General features: G+C 41.0%; 1 protein-coding gene across 2 annotated transcripts in view; it reads right to left on the bottom strand.

The window, feature by feature from the left end:
• LOC107155695 (potassium voltage-gated channel subfamily C member 1-like) overlaps positions 1–21,228 on the bottom strand; it is a 43,973-nt gene that overhangs the window by 21,628 nt on the left and 1,117 nt on the right. The gene's annotated exons all lie outside the window — the stretch shown is intronic.

Here is a 21,228-nt window from a genome sequence, read left to right on the forward strand (position 1 = left end):
CTGGTTAATTAAATTAAGGTATAAATTCTACCTCCATCTACAAGCTTTATAAAAAGAATAATGTAAACATATTTATACTGATTTGGAAAGCCATCTCTTATGGTTTGGATCTGGAATGTCCTCAAAATGCTAATGTGTTGAAAGCTTGGTCCCCAGTGCAAGCAATGATCAGAGGTGGGGTTTTTGGAAAGTGATTGGACCATGAGGACTTTAACCTCATCAGTGGACTGAAATATTCATTGATGGATTCATAACTTGATGGCACTATTGGGAAGTGGTAGAAACTTTAGGAGGTGGGGACTAGTTGGAAGAAGTAGGTCATGTCCTTGAGGGGCTGTCATTTTCTTGGCCCCTTCCTCATGTTCTGTGCTTCTTGGCTGCCATGAGGTGAGTAGGTATCTTCTGCCACATCCCTCCACCATCATGTTCTGCCATACCACAGGCCTAAAAGCAATAGAGCCACAGACCAGGGACTAAAATCTCTAAAACCTAAAAGAAAATACAGCTTTCTCACTTTAAGTTGATTTTATTAGGTATTTCATCAGTGACAGAAAACTGACTAACACATCATCAAAATACATTCAATCAAACAAAACAAAACAGAATGTGTGTCTGGTTTGAGTCTATTTGTGTAACAAAACAAAGCATCATTCATGTTGATCTGCATAAACACTAATATTTTCTGGAAGTAACACACAAGCAACTGTTATCAATGATTACCCAACCTGGAAGCCTGGATGTTTACATCATTTAAATACTTTTTTATGTTTACATATTGCTTTTTATTTTTTGGTATGGGGATTGAACCCAAGACCTTGCACATGCTAGCAAGCACTCTACCACATCCCCATCCCTTATTTACTTTGAGACAGGGTCTTGCTAAGTTTCCCAAAGTGGTCTCCAATTTGTGATTGTCCTGCTGTAGTCTTTCCAGTAGCTGGTATTACAAGTGTGTGCTACCACATCTGGCCACATACTGCTTTTTTTTTTTTAAAGCCAGTTGATTTTGAAATAACTTTTACCTACTGTTCCCCCCTGCAAAGTGAGTATAGTACTGCCAAAATCAAAAATTTTTTGCCACTTTTACTAGGAGATAGACAAGGTTAAAGTCAAAGTGGGAATGTATCTTGGTTAAATCCAAACAGATTTTCTCACTAGTGCCAAACAGTTTACTTCAGCAAGGACTAGATGCAGAGCACTGTACACAGTAGTCTTTCATGAGCTTGGGATGCAGCTTAGTAGCAGCTTAGTGCTTGCTCAGCATTCAGGAGAGGCCCTTGGTTTGATCTCCAGCAACATACACACACACATACACACAAACACACACACTATTAATAATAATAATAATAATAATAATAATAATAATAATAATAATAAAACAAAAATAAAATAAAATCTTCTTGCCCCAAGAGTGGGAGAGATGATTGAAACGAGACTGTCAAGATGGGTACATGGAGATATATTACACTACTGTTTTTACTTTGTGTGTGTATAAAATTTTCAATAATAAAGAGTAAAAAGTTTCTAAACAATTCCATTTTCTCATCCCCCCATCTAATTAGTTGTTTAGACTGGATAATGCCTCTGAGAAAAGTGGTCCATGCTCTAAAACCTTAAAACTGTGAATGTTACTTTATATGGCAAAATAGATTTTGCAGATCTGATTATGTTAAAGTTTTTGAGCTGGAGAGATTATTATCCTGGATTATCTAGGTGGTTTTAATATAACTATGAGGATTCTTAACTTTTTTTCATACAGGAAATTGATCAAGGGTCTTGCACATGCTAGGCAAGTACTCTGCCACTGAGCTCCATCCTAAACTCTTTTAAAAATTATTTTATTTTTCTTGATCTCCAATTTGTTCAATACCTCTCTCATTTTGACCCTCTTGCCTCCCTGTAAGGATCCTTGTATCTAGATGTGGTGATACACACCTATTATCTCAGCTACTTAGCAAGCTGAGACAGAAAGATCACAAGTTAGAGACTATCCTTGGCAACTTGGTGAGATCCTGTTTCAAAATTAAAATAAATAAATCAAAATGGCTGGGTATGTAGCTCAGTGGTACAGCTCCCTTAGATCCAATCCTCAGTACCACATAAGAAAAGACAAGGAAGCAGATTTGCCCCTAAAACTTCCAGAAACCTGGAATATTGACTCCAGATTTTCTCTCAGACTTGATTTTTCCTTTTTCTACCCTTATCCACTGAGCCAACCTGTGTTCATTCATCCTTTTAGGTCTAGCCCAAATATCATTTCCTCTGAGAAACTTTTTTCCAATTTTTTTTTTGCCATGCTTGGGATTGAACCCAAGCCAGACAAGCACTCTACTACTGAGATAATTCCCAGCCCCTTATATTTTGAGACATAGTCTCACTAAATTGCTGAGGCTGGCCTTGAACTTGCAATCTTCCTGCCTCAGTCTCCCAAGTAGCTGGGATTACAGGTGTGTACCACCCTGGCCAGCCCAGAATTATTTTTTAAATGAGTGAATATTAATCTCCACTTTTACAATCCTCATCTGAGACTGTGGAACATACTGAAGACAGAAGAACATGGTCCTTAATCATCTTACCAGAGCCACAAGAAGGAAGCGAGGTTTCTGTTTCAATCTAGGTTGGAGTAAGTACACATTAGACAGAGAGAAAACTGATTCTCAGAGCAAGGAAAGAAGCCAACATCCAGGTTTTTTGACTTCAGTCTCCTACAACCCACAAAAATGGGGAAGGACAGGGTGGATGAGGGAAAGGAGAGAAGGAACCCGATATATAGTGGCTGTTTTGAAAGTAGAATACAATATCAGTGGCAAGATAGACAAACCAGTGCAGAAAGGTTATCCTGGAGACATGCTTCCATATGGTAAGAGCAGAACAGTGGGATGCATCCAACCCACTTCTGCTGAAGGTTCTTGGGGGCTCTGCAAGGACAGGCCCATTCAACCTAGTATGTTGAATGGCAAGAGGGCTAGCATCCTCTCCTTTACTGCCCACCCACCCCACCTCACAGACCTGTTTGGGGAGGCCAGCAGAGTTCACACCACAAGGAAACTTAGTTCACAAGTAATAGTGAGTAAGAATTCAGTTCCTATGACTCCTTGGAATACCTGGAAACGAGAAAGTGAAAGATTTCAAATTTATATGCCTGTCCCTAAAAGATAGGCACTGAGAGGCACAGAAACTCTACAGCTCCTTATGCAAGCCCCAGACACCACTACTTGTTCAGCCATCATCATTTCCTATGGGAGAGCTACAGTTGCACAGCAAACTATCTTTCCCTCAAGAGTAGCAAGGGGACTATTGCAAAGAAACAGTGGGAGAGAACTATATGATGGATGGAGAGAATTCAGAGTTCTCTCTCGCATGAGCCTAATGGTAGCTCCCCTATGGAAACAACTTCAGAAAAGGCCTAAGTGAAGATGGGAGATGGTAACTGTAAGGACAGAGGATTGTCCCCAGAGGCCAAGTATCCACAGACTCTCACCCCCCTGAGAATAGTGCATACTGAGTCCACAGTGTGGTCACCTGGTTTAGAATTTGCTGCCAAATTCTTCTTGAAGAGCATCGATCAGATCCAGCATGGACAAAAGTTAGCTTTAGATTCCCTTTCATTCCAAGCATGGTGGGAAAAGGGACAACTGGTCTGGATTTGGAATTTACATTGCAGATGGTGTGACTTTGGGCAAGTCCCTTCAATGAGGAGTCTGTTTCTTCATTGACAAAACAGGAAAAAGACTCTCTTTGCGGGGCTATTATGAGAATCAAGAAAGGTATGTGGCTGGGGATGCAGTTCACTTAATCATGTGCTTAACATTTGCAAGGGCATAGGTTTGATTATCAGCACCACATAAAAGCAAAACAGCAAAACAAGAGAGGTATGTGAGAAAGTGCTTTATAAACAAAGTGATATATGTATATGAAAATTAGGATTTAAGGGCTGGGGCTGTGGCTCAGTGGTAGAGCACTCGCCTAGCATGTGTGAGGTACTGGGATGGATCCTCAGCACCACATAAAAATAAATAAATAAAATAAAGATATTGTCCCCAACTATAACTAGAAAAGTACTTAAAAAAGAAAAATAGGATTTACCTTATAAATCCATGAGTTATTATTATCCAGAAAGGGCAGGTGGCACTGTTCTAAGACTTGCCTGTATAAATCCAAGCAGGGGCCCTTTTACAGGGTAGAGGGACCCTGTTATGAGAGATTCTCCTGGCTCTGGAGCCAGGCTGGGGCAAGTGGGCAGGTGAGAAAGGAAGCTTTGTTCAAAATGTTTTGCTACTGGGATTAAAAAGAGCTTACCGGGGGTCTTTCCATGCTATAATGGATAGGAATTAAGTCTCTGACCCTTCCAGGCTCCTGTATTCTGTGGAATTCCTTAACTCTGTACCTTTCCCACCATGTCTCAAGGGAAGATAGAACTGACTCCTCAGAAGACCTTCCCTCAGGCATTCTTCCTTATTCTCTGGCAACCTGGGCCCAGCCAGCAACCCCAAGTGCTTCTGGGATTGCCAATGGCACAGGAATTAAGAGAGTGTGCTTTTGAATCAGATTACCTCATCAGATTTAGCATGGACAAGAGTTACCTTTAGATTCCCTCTCTATACCTCTCATGGTGGGAAAAGAGGCAACTTTTGATATTTGGGACCTACGTCTGCAGCGTGACTAAGATCACATAGCTGGTAACTCCAAATGTTTACTAGTTATGAGACCTTAGAAATGTGACATATCTACTTTGGGCTTCCTTTCTTCCATTTGCAAAATGCTTATAATTATAGTTTCTAACTCATAGGGCTGTTATGAGGAATAAATGGTAGTTTATATAATAATATGTGACTTCCTAAATGCCAGGCATTGTGCTCGGCACTTCTGAAGGGACAGAATCCCAGAGGAACTAATATCAAAGACTAGAATGGTGATAATTTTTTTTTAGTGCTAAGAATTGAATCCCAGAGCCATGCACATGCTAAGCATAAGCTCTACCACTGAGCTATATGCCTAGCCCTGGTGATGAAATTTCAATGGTGACAGGACCTGAGGGATCATGTGGGGCAGTTCTCACATTGTACAGAGGAGAAAACTCTGCCCCAGAAAGATGCAGTTGACTTGCCTTGCAGCAAGTGTGGGACTATGACCCATCCTGTTCTCTTGACTCTAAGGTCAGGCCTTTTGTACCCTCCCAGGTCATTTTTCCACAATCCCCAGAAACCACTGATGTAATATGGACTGTGGGTTCAGAGGTGTTCTTCAGAGCTGCTGCTGGCTAGGGTTCACCACCCTTTCCCCACCAGTACTCACTTTCTGCTGGCATATGTGTTGGTGACATGGCATATGTGTTGGCTTCCAACATGCTGTTGAGGTGTTCCTACACTATGGGACACTGTCCTGTGTCCTCAAGATAATCTGTAGCACATGTAAAAGCTTAGCCTGTAAAAGAAGCCAGAATTGTAACTGGAGCCTGAGGAATGGGTAGAGGGGGATGACTACCAATAGACAGAGAAGGATCTCAAGGCCCTAGGAAATTTGCAGGTTGAAGCATTCTGCAAACAAATTCTCATAATCTCAAGACTCTAGCCCTCTTTGTTTCCTCACCTTGCTACCATACACAAAAATTCTGTGAAGGTGGGCAGCACTCTGACTTAGGATTCACTGAATGTATAGATTGGCCTATGTCTTCAGGGCAGAAGCCTCAAAGATATGAGACAGTGTGGTCATAGATTCTAGAAAATTTGAGGGGCAATAGGGAATGTCTTTGGGAGCACACTGAACCCACTGTCAGAAGTCTTGTTTACTTGGCCACCCCTGCCCATGCACTAAAGACACATTATGTGACCTTGAGTAGGATATGTAACCTGTCTGAGCCACAGATACATTGTCTATAAAATAGGCTGTTGATTTTCCTCCTCCAGGGATAGAGGGAGGATTAAATTAGATAACGCCTATAGAAGTGTTTAAAAATCATAAAATAAACTACAAATACAAAGATATAATACTGGTAAAACATGCTAGTTTCCGGCAGAAAAAAAGCAAATTCCAAATTCCATTTTTCTTCAGAAGTAATTCAAACCCATTTACAATCAGAAAGAGTTTGAGTGCTCAGTCCTTTGTGTTTGGGAGCTCATTGATTTATTAATTTATTCAAATATCCCTGAATATCACAAAAGGGAAAAAAGCAAAACTATACATACCCATGATACTAGCAACATATCCAGCGTAGTAGGAAGCAAGGAGAACGTTTAACCATTATGCTTCCCATTATCCTAGCCATTCCCCAAAATGGGTTTGGAGGACACAAGAGGATGAGGTTGGGAAGCAAGGACAGGTATTATAGGAACAGAGTACTGCTTCCTAGGTGAGTAAGGGCAATGTACCTAGAGGTCTCAGTGCTCTTAAGGGAACACCACAGAATATTACAACATTAATAGTTCCACTTTATTGAACACAAATTAAGTGTGTGTTCTCGGCACTATGATAAGTACTTTATCAACATCATTTCTTATAATCCTCCCAACAACTTCCTGAAGTGAGTAAGATAAACCCTCATTTTGCAGCTAGAAAATCTAGTCTGCAACTTTTCCAGGTTTATGCAATTAGTTCAAGGTGGGGCTGGAATCCTCACTTGCAAGTCTTCCAAGTTCCTGCTCTTTATTTCATTCTTTCATGAAAAATAAGAATAAAAGTTTCAAGGACAATATATTGTATTCATGTGCCAAAAATCACAACCCACACATTCAGGAAACAACAAAATAAAACTAGAGAGGCTGCCTAGATCCTTAGTCTTAACACATACTGCTGCCTGTTGGTTTGTGGAGGTACTTTAAGAAGGATGTAGAAGCAAAAACTTTAGAGAAAAGTCAATTATTCAACTTAAAAATTATTTCAAGCTAGCTAAATGAACTACAACAAAAATCTTGGCAGTGAAAGACATTGAGACAACAGTGAACTCAACAAACCCTCTGATGACCAGGCTTCCTCCTTCCCTACTCCAAGGCTTTCCTGCAGGGGAGTAAGCACTTGAGTACAAACACTGACCTTTTCATGGATTGGGGGATAGCAGAACACTCTTCTGCTAGATCAAGGTATCAAGAAGCCAGACTCCCTGCTAGAACTTCAATCTCCTTGTCTGCTCTAGGGATAGGATAATATTCAGACAGTAAGAAATCTTCTGAAGATAATTTAGATTTTGGCAGCTATGAGATCTAGTACCCTGGCCCTTTCTGGTGATCACTGCTTTACTGATTCTAGACTGAGTTAAACTAGCTGATATCTGAAGGTCCCTCTAGTTCCAATAGTCTATGTGTCTGGGAGAGTTTGCATCAAAAGTTTGAAGTATAAGAGTGAATCTCTGTGAGCACACTTCCTCATGCCCTTTCTGAAATCTCTCTGGCTGGCTGGAGGCCAGAGAATAGGAGTGGGAGGGAGGATACTGAAGAACATTATTCTCTGGTAGCCTTGGACTCAAGAGAACAGGTAAAACAGTGCCGACAGTAGGCAGTTCTTGTTAGGCAAACAACAATAATAATAAATCCTGGGCCTTTTATCAAAAGTTACTCATTGGAATGAAACGAGCAACTCATGGATTCCACTGGAAGTACCAGTAGCAAATGCAAGTATGTTTTCAAGTTGTTAAGGCTATAACAAGGATAGCTGTTCAGGACACAAAAATGCAGTCAGAGAGGAGAGCACAGACAGATAATACATTCCCCCATAATTAGCAGAGAAAGCCCCAGACTTCCCTAAAGAAATTCCTCATTTTCAGAAAGACAGCTTCCTTCCAAAAGGCCTGGGAATGTCTTTTGATGCCAGGCAACTGGGAAGAGTTTTCCAGGGGTAAAACTCTCTTTTTGCTAGGGGCTGGGAAGTAATGCTGATGACTCTTGGAAAATGATGGGGCACTGAGAAAATGTGAGCTCTGGAAGGGCACAGGGGATTTGCTCTGATCACTTCTCCCACTCCCACCTTCTACTAAAGGGTCAATGGCTAAGAAGGAACCAAGATTGTTTTGCAAATGAATGTACCTGTGACTCCTCCCTTGCTCCTGACCATTTCCTTACCCTTGGAGATGATTTTGTTGATATTCACAAGAGGCTCACTCCAGTTCACTTCATTATAAAGAGTCTGGCCATGATATGTTTAGAACTGTGTATTGATGTGATCACCAGCAAGTCACTGGCTGCATTCTGACAGGGCTTCTGTATTATGGGCCAAGAAAAGAAATATAGAGGAAGACCTCAGAATGAAGACCTCTACAGTTCTGGGAGTTCTGAAACATTCCCACCTGCTTTAAGGGAACCTACCCAGATGCCTATGATTTTAGCTAGACCATCCTACTGCATGGAGCCTCAGTTGCTTCTCCAAGGACATAAGGATATTACTTTCACCACAGGTTTGTTAGGACTAAATAGCATGTATAAAGTAGCTAGCACAGTGCTTAGCATATAGTACACATAGCATGTAGTGCTTGGCACATAATGACTTTTTAAAAACTAGAGTGATATCCTTGTTTTCCCCTGGACCTAACACTAGAAGTCTTGCATCACAGAAAAACCCAGCAAACTGGGACAAATGGTCACTCTATTTTCATCCATTTCTTCTCATCTCTCCAAATGAAGGCATAATTATCCCACACCTTCATTTGTTTGACTCACAAACCAGTATGTTTCTGTATTTCTCTAATCAAAAGTCTAAATATTTGTAAAAAACAAAACAAAACAAAACAAAAATACAACAAATTGTAATGTGCTTTTTATGTCTATTCCTGTCAATAACTCCATGATCTAGGGAAGTGTTTCTCAACCCTGGGAGATTTTACCCCCAAAATATATTTGGTAATATCTGGAGGTATTTTTCATTGTTATATCTGAGAAGTGAGAAAGCGCAACTGGTATGGTGTGCTTAGTAGTGCATAGTACTACTATGAGCTAGGGACCAGAGATGTTAGTAAATATCCTAAAATACACAGGGCAACTTCAACAAGGAATTGTTTGGGTTAAAGTATCAATAATGCGATTGGGGATATAGCTCAGTGGTAGAGCACTCACCTAGCATGGTTCAATCACCAGCACTACCAAAAACCAAACAAACAAACAAACAGACAAACTCCCCCAAAACCCTTGTAAACAATATTGAGTTTGAGAAGCCATAATCTAGTAGTAGATATTTTTAGCTCAATAAATGCTAAAACTAAAGACTCAGGGGCTGGGAGGGTGGCTCAGCTGTAGAGTGTTTGCCTAGCATATGAGAAGTGCTGGACTCTATCCCCAGCACCACAAAAACAAACAAACAAACAAACAAACAAACAAAACCCAAGCAAATCAAAAGCAACCCCCAAGACCCTGAGGCTGGGAGAGGTAGAGGAAGTAGGTCAAGATCCAAAGAGCTGGATAGTGGCCCATATCTGGCTCAAAGACAGACTGGTTGACTCTGGATCCAGTTCTTTTCCTACAATATTGCAATGCCCCTGAAAGATGTTTTGTTTTATACCATGTTTGGCTATATTGCAGTCTTGGCATGATAAGACTGAGCCCAGGGCTGGAGGTATAGTTAAGTGGTAGAGCACTTACCTAGCATGTGGGAGGCTGTGGGTTTAATCCCCACTTCTGACCTTCAGTGCTGTTCTTGAGCTGGTTCATACAGGTTAAAGCCAATTGTGTGAATCTCTTCCCAATTCTGCATTTAGTAATTTTACATCAGTAGCTTAAAATATCCCACAGCAAGAAACTTACACTATGGAAATAAGCAAATTGTACAAATCAAGGCTTCTTTTAAAAGAGCCTGTTTACTCTTCCTAACAGGGCTACCAAGTATTATGCCGCCATTAAAAAAGAATTGAGGGCTGAGGGTGTAGCTCAGTGGTGCAGTACTTGCCTAGCATGCTTGAAACCCTGGGTTTGATCCCCAGCAATGCACAAAAATAAAAAATAAATTAAAAATTAAAAAATAAGTGTAGCTATAACAGTTGATTCAAAAGGGAGATATTGTTGAATGTAATACTCAGAAAATTCTATGTAATGATTCCATTTTGGAAAACAAACAATATGTGCACCTATGCCTAGGGATATTTGGTTGAGTACGGGGAAAGATACATAACTGTATATCAGCATGGATTATGGAGATGATGGGAAGGAATATTATAACAAAAGATACTATTTGAAATATCCCCAATATTTATGTAGTCAAATTTACGTAGCTAACCATTTATATATTTTGTAAATGAAAACCTGCTTGAAAAAAATAAAATAACATTAAGGGGTGGTGGGTGACATCAGGCATGGCAGTAGTATTCAAGATCCATCTAGGGTCATAATTCCCTAAGTGGAGTATTTCCCAAACCATGGTCAGTAGAGGATCAGAATTTAACAATTTCCACCTCATTGATACCAGGCCCCCAAGCTCTGGTTTTCAACCCTATATACAGGTCTCAACACAGAGAAGCACTGGATCATTAAACAGATGAACAAAATGAGGTACAGAAGTCAGCATTGCTATTTCAATTTTAAATTGAAGGAAGTAGACCAATCAGCTCGGACAGGAAAAGCTGGGTCTAGACTGAACCCATTTTTAGAGGCTTACCTTGAACTTCCAGGTACTCTCTTATCTATCCATACCCATTTTTTCATAGCTCTGATCATTACATGAAATTTCACCATATAGTTAATCACAGGGTTTCTTGTAGGTTATTTTCTTTCTTCCAATAGAATGTAAATTCCATGAGGGTTGAGAATTTGTTCTGTTTGTTGCTGTATCCTCTTGCCTAGAATAATAACTGGTACACATGGGTGTTCTATATAAAGTTCTTCAATGAATTACTGAATGCATAATTACCATATAGCTTCAGATTTCAGTCTTCAGGATATTAGAAATTCTCTCACCAGAGTAGCATAAGACACCAAAGAAACTTGTGTCTGCTGGAGCTTTGAGGTTACTTTAACTCTCCATTCTCTTTATAACTGTATAGCCATGGTTCAGCTCTTAGGACAGAATTTTGTTGTTATTCTTTTTTGAGAGTTTTTTTTTTTGGGGGGGAGAACACTTGTGTGGCAAAATTTGTATTAAAATTACATAGGAAATTTTTAGGACTGAGGTATAGCTCAGCGGTAGAGCACCTGCTTAACATGTAAAGGGCCCTGGGTTTAATGCCCAGTACCACACACACACAAAAACAAACAAACAAACAAACAAACAAACAAACAAAAAAACTTAAAGGATATTTCAAAGATAAAAAAAGTAGCTTTAACAATTATTGATGAGTGAACAATCTTATTACCTTCATTCTCACCTGCCCCCTAATTAATTTTTCACAGCTTTGGAGGTATAATTTTCATATAATAAACTGCAAACTTTAATTAAGTGCAAAAAAATGGGTATAGCTCAATGGGAGAGCCCAAGAAAGAAAGAAGATAGATTTGATGAGTTTCTTATATGCAGACACTTATGTACCATAGCCAACACCAATATAATGAACATATTAATCATCCCAAAATTGAGAAGTATTTTTTTAAACTACAGATTGCAACCCAATAGTCATTTATGGAAATACTTCTGGGACAACTGATGAGAGATAAATCTGGATGACCTGCAAGTTCATTTTCTTTCTCTTTTCACTGATGTCAGTATTCCTGGAGGGCAAGGCTGTTGTTCCTAGGGCCCTTTGTATGCAGACCTTGGCCCTGGGTGTGCACACTCCCTAGCATTGTTCCTGATTTGAGAGATCACTGATACATTTCTTGTTACTTAGAGAAAGTAGGTGTTCTCTCGCCCAATTTCCCAGTGTAGAGGTGGAGCTTCTGTTCTCCTGGAGTGCTCATAGTAGTATAGTCTGCCTAACCAGGCAGGTCCCTTTTGCTTGTACTCTGACTATATAGTTCATATAGGTTATCTATGACTGGACTACGCCATGGAACAAGGAGAGTTTGGGAGACTATGTGTACTCTGCCACTCCTCTGCTTACTTGTAAGTTTCCCCACAACCCACAACAAACCCCATGTTATATCTGTATTCTGTGCTGACTTCCAAAATATTACTAGGCTATTGATAAGACAAAGCTGTTTATTGCTTACAGGGAAAAGGAAAATACCATCTTGCAAAGCTTGGGCTCAGAGGGTGGAAGGCCAGGCCAGAATTTGAGAAGTGTAATGCTCAAGGTGGGTCTTTCAATGCAGGGACTTGATTAGATTTAGGTAAGGATTATGATAGAACCGTTTAGGTTTGGTATAAACAGCAAGGAAAGAATTTTGAGGTGAGGAAAGAGGATTACGGAATTTGAAAGTCTCTGTTGATGCTTTCCATTGAAGAGTTGATGTGATAATCTTTTAATGAAAAATATGTCCATTTGCCTGAATAGGGGAGTTCTGGAAAAGTAATGTCATGCTAATGATAATGAATTGCAAAGTCATGTTATATAGAGAGTAAGGAGTAGTTTCATTACTGTATTAGATGGGTGTCTAGGATGAATATGGGGATGTTTTGAATTTCAGGTGCTAGTTGTATATGTCCATGACCTAATTACATGGCAATGATGAGTAGCATTTTTTTAAAAAAATGAAACAAAGTAAACCAGAATTAAATTGCATTTTTCTCTTGTGGTGCTGATGATCCAACACTGGGCCTCGTGTATACTAGGCAAGTGCTCTACCAACTGAGCTAAATTCCCAGGCCCAGAGCTGAATTGCATTTTTTTAAAAAAATTTTCCAGTACTTGGGGTTGAACCCAGGAGTTTTCTACCACTGAGCTACATCTCAATCCCTTTTTTAAATTTTGAGATAGTGTCTTGCTAAGTTGCCTAAGCTGGTTTTGAACTTGTGATCCTCCAGCCTTAGCCTCCCAAGTAGCTGGGAATAGCTGGGATTAAAAGTGCGCTTCACATTGTCTAGTTCATTTATTTTAATTATTTATTTTTAGCAGTACTGGGGATTGAGTCCAGGGCCTTGTGTATGCTAGGAAAATGGTCTACCACTGATTTACAACCTCATCCCTTTTTATTTTGAAACCGGATCTCACTAAATTGCTGAGGCTGGCCTTGAATTTGTGATCCTCCTGACTTAGGCTCCAAAGTAGCTGGGAGTACAGGCAAGTGTCACCATAGCCAGCTTAAATTGCACTTAGTAAATGTAAGTATTTTTTTAGCTTTTGTTTTAGTTACACATATGTATGTGTGAAAAGAGTCATGAAGTAAAATGTCTTTCTTACAATGAGTCTGGATCCAAAATATTTGAAAAGTACTTGCCTTAGAAAGACACTGATAGAGGGGCTAGGGCTGTAGCTCAGTGGCAGAGTGCTTGCCTAGCGTATGTGAGGCTCTGGGTTTGATCCATAGCACCACATAAAAATAAAAACAAATAAAATAAAGCCATTCTTTTGTCTTTTCAACTACAAAAACATTTAAAAAATTTTTTAAAAATGATAGTGATAGACTCCTAAAATAGATGATCCTTCCTGTCTCAACTAGCTTGTACTTCATGGAAGAATACATAATTTGAAGAATGGAATGGAGGCCCTGTTTAGGTAGATTAAGGGATTGAGTGGAAATTTTGAATCCATAGTGCTGTTTTGCTTTTAGAGCACAGAGGGGAACTAAATCATATTGTTACTGCAGTACGAAAGAGACTAAACAAGAGAAAATTATTTTATGAAAAAGAGGCTTGAGTTCTTAATACTTATCAAAAAGAAAGGTTGAAAAATGCTGCAACACTATCTTACTGAGAGTTGATGTGGTTTATTTGGGAATCATTTAGTAAATAAGGATTAAACAGAAGTGGGACCTGAGACTGTGTTAAACACTGGGGGCCCCTGCCATTGAAGCTGTCTGTTCAGATGCAGATCTGTAATATAGGTAAATTTAGTCCCTTGTCTAAAGGTTGTAGCAGAGCATGGGCTTCAGAGGAAATCAAAAGGGTTTTTTTCCTTTTCCCTTTTTATTTTATTATTATTTTTTTGCATTACTGGGGATTGAACCTAGGACCTCACATATACTAGCATGCTAGGCAAGCACTCTACCACTGAACTACCCCTCTAGCCCTTTTAAAATTTTATTTTGAAGCCAGGTGTGGTAGCACATACCTGTAATCCCAGCCACTTGGGAGGCTGAGGCAAGAGGATAATAAGTTTGAGGCCAACTTTAGGAACTTAGTGAGGTCCTCAGTAACTTGGTGAGATCCTGTCTCAAAATAAAAATAAGATCACTGAATTGTCAAGATCATTGTATTGTCATGTGCAACTAATAAAAAAATAAAAATAAATAAAAACAAGAAGGGTCAGGGATGTAGCTCAATGATAAAATGACCCTAGGTTCAATTCCCAGTATAAAAAAAATATTTTAAGACAGGGTTTCACTAAGTTTCCTAGATTGGTGTTGAAGTCGTGATCTTCCTGCCTCAGCTTCCCAAGTAGCTGGGACTGCAGGTATGCACCACTGTACCCATCTTCTTTCTTTGATTTTTTTTCCCCAGCTCCCTTCTTTCTTAATGGTTCCATCTTAAACCATGTAGCTTAGGTTCAGCTTTCTTATCTGTAAATTAATGAAGACAAAACCAACTTAATTGAAAAGACAAAATACACAGGGCAATTAAGGAAACTCAGAGCTTTATAGAGGCAGGTAAACAAAAGAGTTATCCGTGAGTATTAAGGGAGTCCCAAGGAAGAATGGAGAGAGTTTTATCTTAGCAAATTTGCCAGAGCAGGGCAATGTAGTCCTTTGCAATTAAATTTTGGAACACAAAAGAGTGGGAGGATTTATCAACTCTTACTGCTAGTTCAGATGAAATTCAAGGTTGTCAAGTACTTTCTGTAAGTCCTGGCCCAATGTAGGCATTCAACAAGTGTTTCTTTCTCTCCTTCTGAAAGTAGAATGAAATATAAAATGTTGTAGGGTTCACAGAAGGGCATGAACTATTTATGAACTAACTGCAAAGGACCACACTACTATGGCAAATTCACTAAGGCCCTCTCTATCCTTCCTCATGACTTACACAGACTCACAGATGATTATCTCAGGGAAACTGGATTTGATAAAAGCTTCCAAAATTTTGTGGGGTGCTGGAGAGTGAACCAAGCAGGGCCCTGCACTGCTAGTAAGTACTCTATTAATGAGCCACATCCCCAGCCCTTTCTGTTATTTTTATTTTGAGACAGGGTCCTGCTAAATTGCCTAGGTTGGTTGCAAATTTGCAGTCCTCCTGCTTCAGCTTCCCAAGTAGCTAGGACTACAGGTATGGGCCACCACACCCAGCTTCTCTGACTTTGATGCATCTAAATGTATTTATAATGTGTCTAGGGGTGTGTGTGTGCGCGTGCCTGTGTGTATCTATCCTGTTTGGCCTCAATGATTTCATTTAGTCTGGAAAATCCTAAGTCATGAATTCCTCAAATATTCATTTTTTTTCCTTTACTTCATTTACTCATTTTCCTCTTTCTGGGTGTCATGAATGAAAATGTCAACACTTCTAACTCCAGCCTCCATGCTGTTTTTCCTCATTCTTCCCGTCCATTCATCTCTTTCTGATACCTGCTATAAGATGAGTGACCTCATGTCACTCTCACTGATTCATTCTGAGTCAAATCCCCAATGTTCTTCTACTCACCCACTGGGTGCTTTATTTAAACAAATACATTTATCACACCTACTACCGCTAATGAATTTTCTTCATAACTGTTTATTCCTACTTTCTGCTCCCCCTGAAGATATTGATTATGCTTATTTTAAATGATCATGCTCCTTGTTCCATTGGTCCTACTCCCCTGCCCAAGTTCCTCCTTTGGTTGAGTTACGCATCTGCTCCTCATAGCTTTCCCTGAGAGCATTCACCTCACTCCCCTTGACATTGCCAATGGACGTACAGAGACCTGGTTGGACATAGAGCTTGCACCTGCGCTCCTCCAAGAGCTGTCTCAGAGCAGACAGTCTCTCCATCACCTTCTGTGTTCAAACCCCTAGGCAAGTTTGCCCTACAAGGGGACAAGCCTCTGCTGAAACTGATGACCCTTGCTGGGGTTGAATTGGGTGGAGATGGGTCAGCCACCTGATCATGTTGTCATCTACTGCTCTGATGTCACTCTGAATCTCACTCTGGTAGGACTGCTCTGCCCTATTGAAGGTGGACCCAGTGGGCAATCTCCACATGGGAGAGAAAAGGCACAACTGGAAATCCAGCCTGTGGCCCCAACACTGTTAACCTATATAGGGACCCTGCTACCTTCATTGTCTCCGTTTTTTAATCTGGTGTCTGTAATAGTTCCTGAGACCCAGCCACCACTCTTTTGTTCTTGGCATTTCTAGTAGGGATACAAACATAGCATTCAGGCTGGTTGCCACCTTGTCCATAAACCTCCTTTCATTTCTGAGTCTCACTCCTGACCATCAGTGTGACCCTGCCTTCTGGGTCCTTCTCATGGAATAAGCCTTCAACTCTGGCAGTGCCCAGCTTCCATCCAGGGCCCTCAGAACAAGAGACATTTGTGAAAGAAAGCAGGAATTTCTCAAGGGCTCTAGTATCTTTGAATGATGTCAGGTCACCCGAAGACTGACCTTTCCCCACCCTTCACTGGCTTCCCAGAGAATTTTTCTATCCACACCAACAGTGAATGACTCCTCTGGAATCATCCTTGAGGGATTTCTTTCAGATTTAAGTCCTAAAATCTTGACTACCCTTGGAAAACAGTCATGTTGTATTATCTCTGATAGTAAGAAATATACATTGACTCCTTTCTCCTTTGAACATTGGCTATAATAAAGTTTAGAGCTGAAATTGAGGCACGATTCTATTACTTTCATGAAGAGATTTGTGGCCTGTATACTTGGATTTCTTTCCCTCCTATTCCTGACTTCTTCTTATCATGACTTGTTGACTTTTCTGCCTGTTTTATTTATACCCTGATCATCAAAAAAAATAAAAAATAAATAAATAAATAAGCTCAGTTTTAGAGATCCACAAAGCAGGAAACAAAAAGAAAAAGAGATGTTGTTTGTATTTTCTAGACTTGAATTGTTCTTCTAAGCTATATTTTACTGTTTTATTGTATGTGCTTCTGTTGTATGTTAACTCAATTCCACTGCAGAATGAGGCTGAATCCTATCAGTACAAACACAAAATAAGAATATATAAAGTCTGTGAAGCATGTCTTTGGAAGTAATCTTATAAAATACCAACACAGTCTACATATGGCCACTTGCTTCATTCAGCCATAACAGAAGTCAAAGACCACTAACGAGTGCAGTGCCTCTGATTTGCAGCTGATCACAAAGTTTACACAAGAATAATAATGGCACCTACCCTGGCCTGGTCTGATGCTTCAGCAGATTAATTTCACAGGAAGGAAGGAGCCACTGTTCACTACCCTACTCCCAAGCTAGTTCCTTATCCAATAAGGATGCCAGCTACTGAGCCTTCGTGAACAGGACACATGCTCCTTGGGAATGCACTTGCACTGAGCATCTCACATTCTTTTAGCCCATCCACCTACTAGCCATGGTTGCCTGGACCAGGAGGTGACAGTGAGAACTAAACCTGCCCACGGAGGGATGTGTGACAAACACGTGCATCAATGGGGAGAAGCTCCCAAAGCCATTGTGAGAACCCCAGGTATTACTGGAGCCTTGCAATTTCCACAGACATGGGACACATCAAGACTCCTGGCTGGTCCACAACTGGCCCCCATAACCTTGATTTCTCCTACAAGTGGGCATAGAAAGTACTGATGGGCTGCATAAAAGCAAGCTTCAACCCAGCTCTGATCAAGGCCCTCTGGAAATGTGGGTAAGTGAAAGGTTGTATAGAGCACAGTAAGAAATAAATGCCTTCTGGGCACTAGAAAAATCACTCCTGGGGAAGTTTAATAAGACCAAACTACTGCTCCATGCTGGCCATGAAGACTCTCAGGGAACTTTTTTAAAGGAAGAATTTTCCTCCTTGAGTCTTAGATTAGGGAAACCACCAGAAACAGCCCACAGATGCTCAGGCAGGGGTATAGAAGTATGAAATGCCCAGACTTGTCCCCATTCACTGGTCTAAGTCTCATCTCTCTGTGCCTGTCCTTTCCCATCCATGAAATGGGGATTTTAATCCCTGCATGGAAGGTTTGAAGACCTGGGAAAGATAGTGAAGGATTCTTCACTTCTCAAAAGACATTCATAAATATGAATTGTTTGCATTGCTCTAAATGAGTGATAGGGGAAATAGAGATAAAAATCCTATGGAAACAGAACTGCATATCAAATTCTGAACTCAGCATACAAGAAAAGTTCTTTGTTTTTGGCATTACTTCATAAACAGGAGAATCCATTTAAAATGCAATCATTCAGCCTGGCGTGGTGGCACATGCCTGTATTCCCAGCAACTCAAGAGGCTGAGGCAGGAGGATCACAAGTTCAAGGCCAGTCTCAGAAACTTAGGAACACCCTATGCAACTTAGTGATATCCTGTCTCAAAATTTAAAAATACCAAGAACTAGGGATGTGTTTCAGTGGTTAAGCACCCCTGGGTTCAATCACCAGTACAAAAAAAAAAATGCAATCATCCACTCTATATTGATTTGCTTTGCTAATTTATAATTTGGTGCTCTGCTTCTTAAAGGGAGGCAGATTGGATGTACCAATAAGGACTTGAGCCAGCGGAGATTCACAGAAACAATGTGCTATGGGTATGTGTATTTGGTAGTTAAGTGCTCAGCATCTGAAAAATAAAATCAAAGATCTCATCTAGGCTCCAATGGCAGTTCTGGTTCTTTCTCGCTGAGCCTTGCTTCTTATATCTGTAAAATGGAAATACTCATTTACCACATAGGATTGTTAAGGGAAAAAATGAAAAATAAACAAACAAAAAAAAAACACTTCGGACATTGTCAGGTTCATCCATAGCAGATGCTCTGCAAAAAGTATTATGGTTACTGCTGGAAGACCTTACCACCACTGCAGCCTGTCTCTTTTTCTCTTGCACACATAATCACATACAGATGCATGCGTGCGTGCACACACACACACACACACACACACACACATAGCAATGCTGACCCGCTTGTGCTTTGAACAGGACTGGCCCTTGATAAGGATGCACTAGTAGAGCCTTCTGGTTAGTCACACAGGGCCATTTTGGTTCATCTTACTGGTTGTTAAATAGTTTGGGATTAACCTATGGGTGGGAGGACCATGTTCCAGAGCCCATAAAGGAGTGACTTGCCCTCGATAAGATCAGAAAGCCAAAGTCAACATGTAAGGATGTCTCAGCCTCTTAGATGTCTGTTCTGAGTCTCAAGCCCCACAGCCTGGTCCCAGGGCTCACTGCCCTTATCATCCCGGAGAGACTGCCCATCCAGCTGGCTGACCTTCTCAAAAGCCAATATGCTGGGGCGTGGGAGCCACCCATTGCTTGTCCCTGCCTTTTCAGCTCAGCTCTACCCGGGACCTGCAGATCTCTCTGGCTACAGAGTGAGCCCTGATTCCAGTGGGAACATGTGAGGAACACTGGCTGGTGTCATCAGGAAATATTCTCCCTGCCCTACGTCAACAAACTATAACCTTCAACAACAAGCTACAACAAAAGCCATAACTATCCAGTTCCAGCTGGATATCTGCCTCCTATCCTAGGAAAACAGCATCACCGGGCTCCCTTGTCCCCAACTATCCCCACAGAGCCCTGGCTCTTGGCAATCTCCTTTCCTAGAAATTGGAACTTGACTGGAGACTCTGGCTAGGTCTACCCCAAGCTGCATGTTTTACCTTGGCTCCCACCAAAAGTCAACCCTGAGACAAAGACTTGGGTGAAGTTCTTTTATTTGGGACATAATCCAAGGAAACATTCTGAAGGAGTACAGAAGGAAAGAAAAGTCTAGAATGGGTGGCCCAATAAGCATGGGCACCTGGAACTCAATCTAGCCAGGACCCATCAGAGAGACAGTGAAAAACAATCCCTCAAAACTGAGCCACCAAAGGGTGAAGAGGCTGTGACAATAAGTACCAGCCAACTCCGAGCTTGCTTGGGTTGAGGGTTGATCTCAGGAGAATGAACCCTCCAGCCCCTCTGTCCTCTCTGCAAGTAACTTCTGTGCCTAAAAAAAAAGTCCCAAGGCAGAGAGAGATGAGTAACTCCAGGTAAGAAGGCATCATTATTGGTAACGGGGATTGGGAACTATCTATTGATGCTGCTGCTGACCTCTGGGGTAGGCCAAGTGATGTGGCTTCAGGACTGGCAGCATCAGAGCAATTAAGTTTTGCCCTGGGCTTGGAAGGGCCCTTTCAACTCTGAAACTTTATGTAATGTTAACTGTTCTCCTCCATTCTCCCCTCTGCTACCCAGACACTTTCAATCTCACTCTGTGATAGAAAGTGAGTAAATCAGACACAGCCGTGGTCTGCAGACATCATTCCCATACTGTGGCACCTCTGCTTTTATTGCTCTTGTTGGCAGTGCTGGGAACGGAACCCAGGCCCTCACATGTGCTCTGCCACAGAGCTACATCTGCCACTGAGCTACAGCCCCAGCTCTGGTTTTGTTTATGGTTTTATTGAAGCATAATTTGCATATCATAAAACTCACCCACAAGACATAGACAGTTCATGATTGTTTTTAAAGTCATGCAGCCATCACCCCAATTCACTTTTAGAAATTTTATATCGCTCTCCATCCATTTTTATCAGTCAGGCTCTGTCATAGACTGGGTACCCCCAGAGGAGTCTCTGAAATGAAAAATTGCATATGCTAGTGATTGATGAAGGAAGCTCTCCCAAGAGAGACTTCTAAAGAAGTGGAGGAAGCCAGCATGAGAAGGGGAGGAGGCCATGAGAGGGTGTGACCTGAGGCAGAGTCCCTCAGCGGGTGGCCTGGGCTTGATCCCTGGCTCTGTAGAATGTGAGTCACATCTCTGAGTCGTGCTGACCCCAGGCAAAGGAGTTAGGCTCTTGTCTTCCTGAACTAGTGCATCACAGACTAAGGGCCACTCTGGAGGGATATAAATGCCTTGGCACTTGGAGCTTCCAGCTAGCCCAGCGGCAATGATGGCCCCTGGGAATGAAAAAAGCATCTTAGCCAGGTGCAGGGCCTGGGTCTGAAGGGGTCCTGACATTATCTGCCTTAGTTTACACATAAACTTGGATTTGAACAAGTTCTAATGTTTGAAAAAGGTTTGGATACCATTGGATGAACTCTGAGGGTGCTTTGTCTTTTCTGTTTGTTGGTTTGGTTGGGTTTTTTTGTTGTTGTTGTTTTGTTTTGTTTTGTTTTGTTTCTTCTCTTGGTTTTTGT

This window comes from Marmota marmota, unplaced genomic scaffold, assembly GCF_001458135.2.
Source record: "Marmota marmota marmota unplaced genomic scaffold, marMar, whole genome shotgun sequence".
Lineage (NCBI taxonomy): Eukaryota > Metazoa > Chordata > Mammalia > Rodentia > Sciuridae > Marmota > Marmota marmota.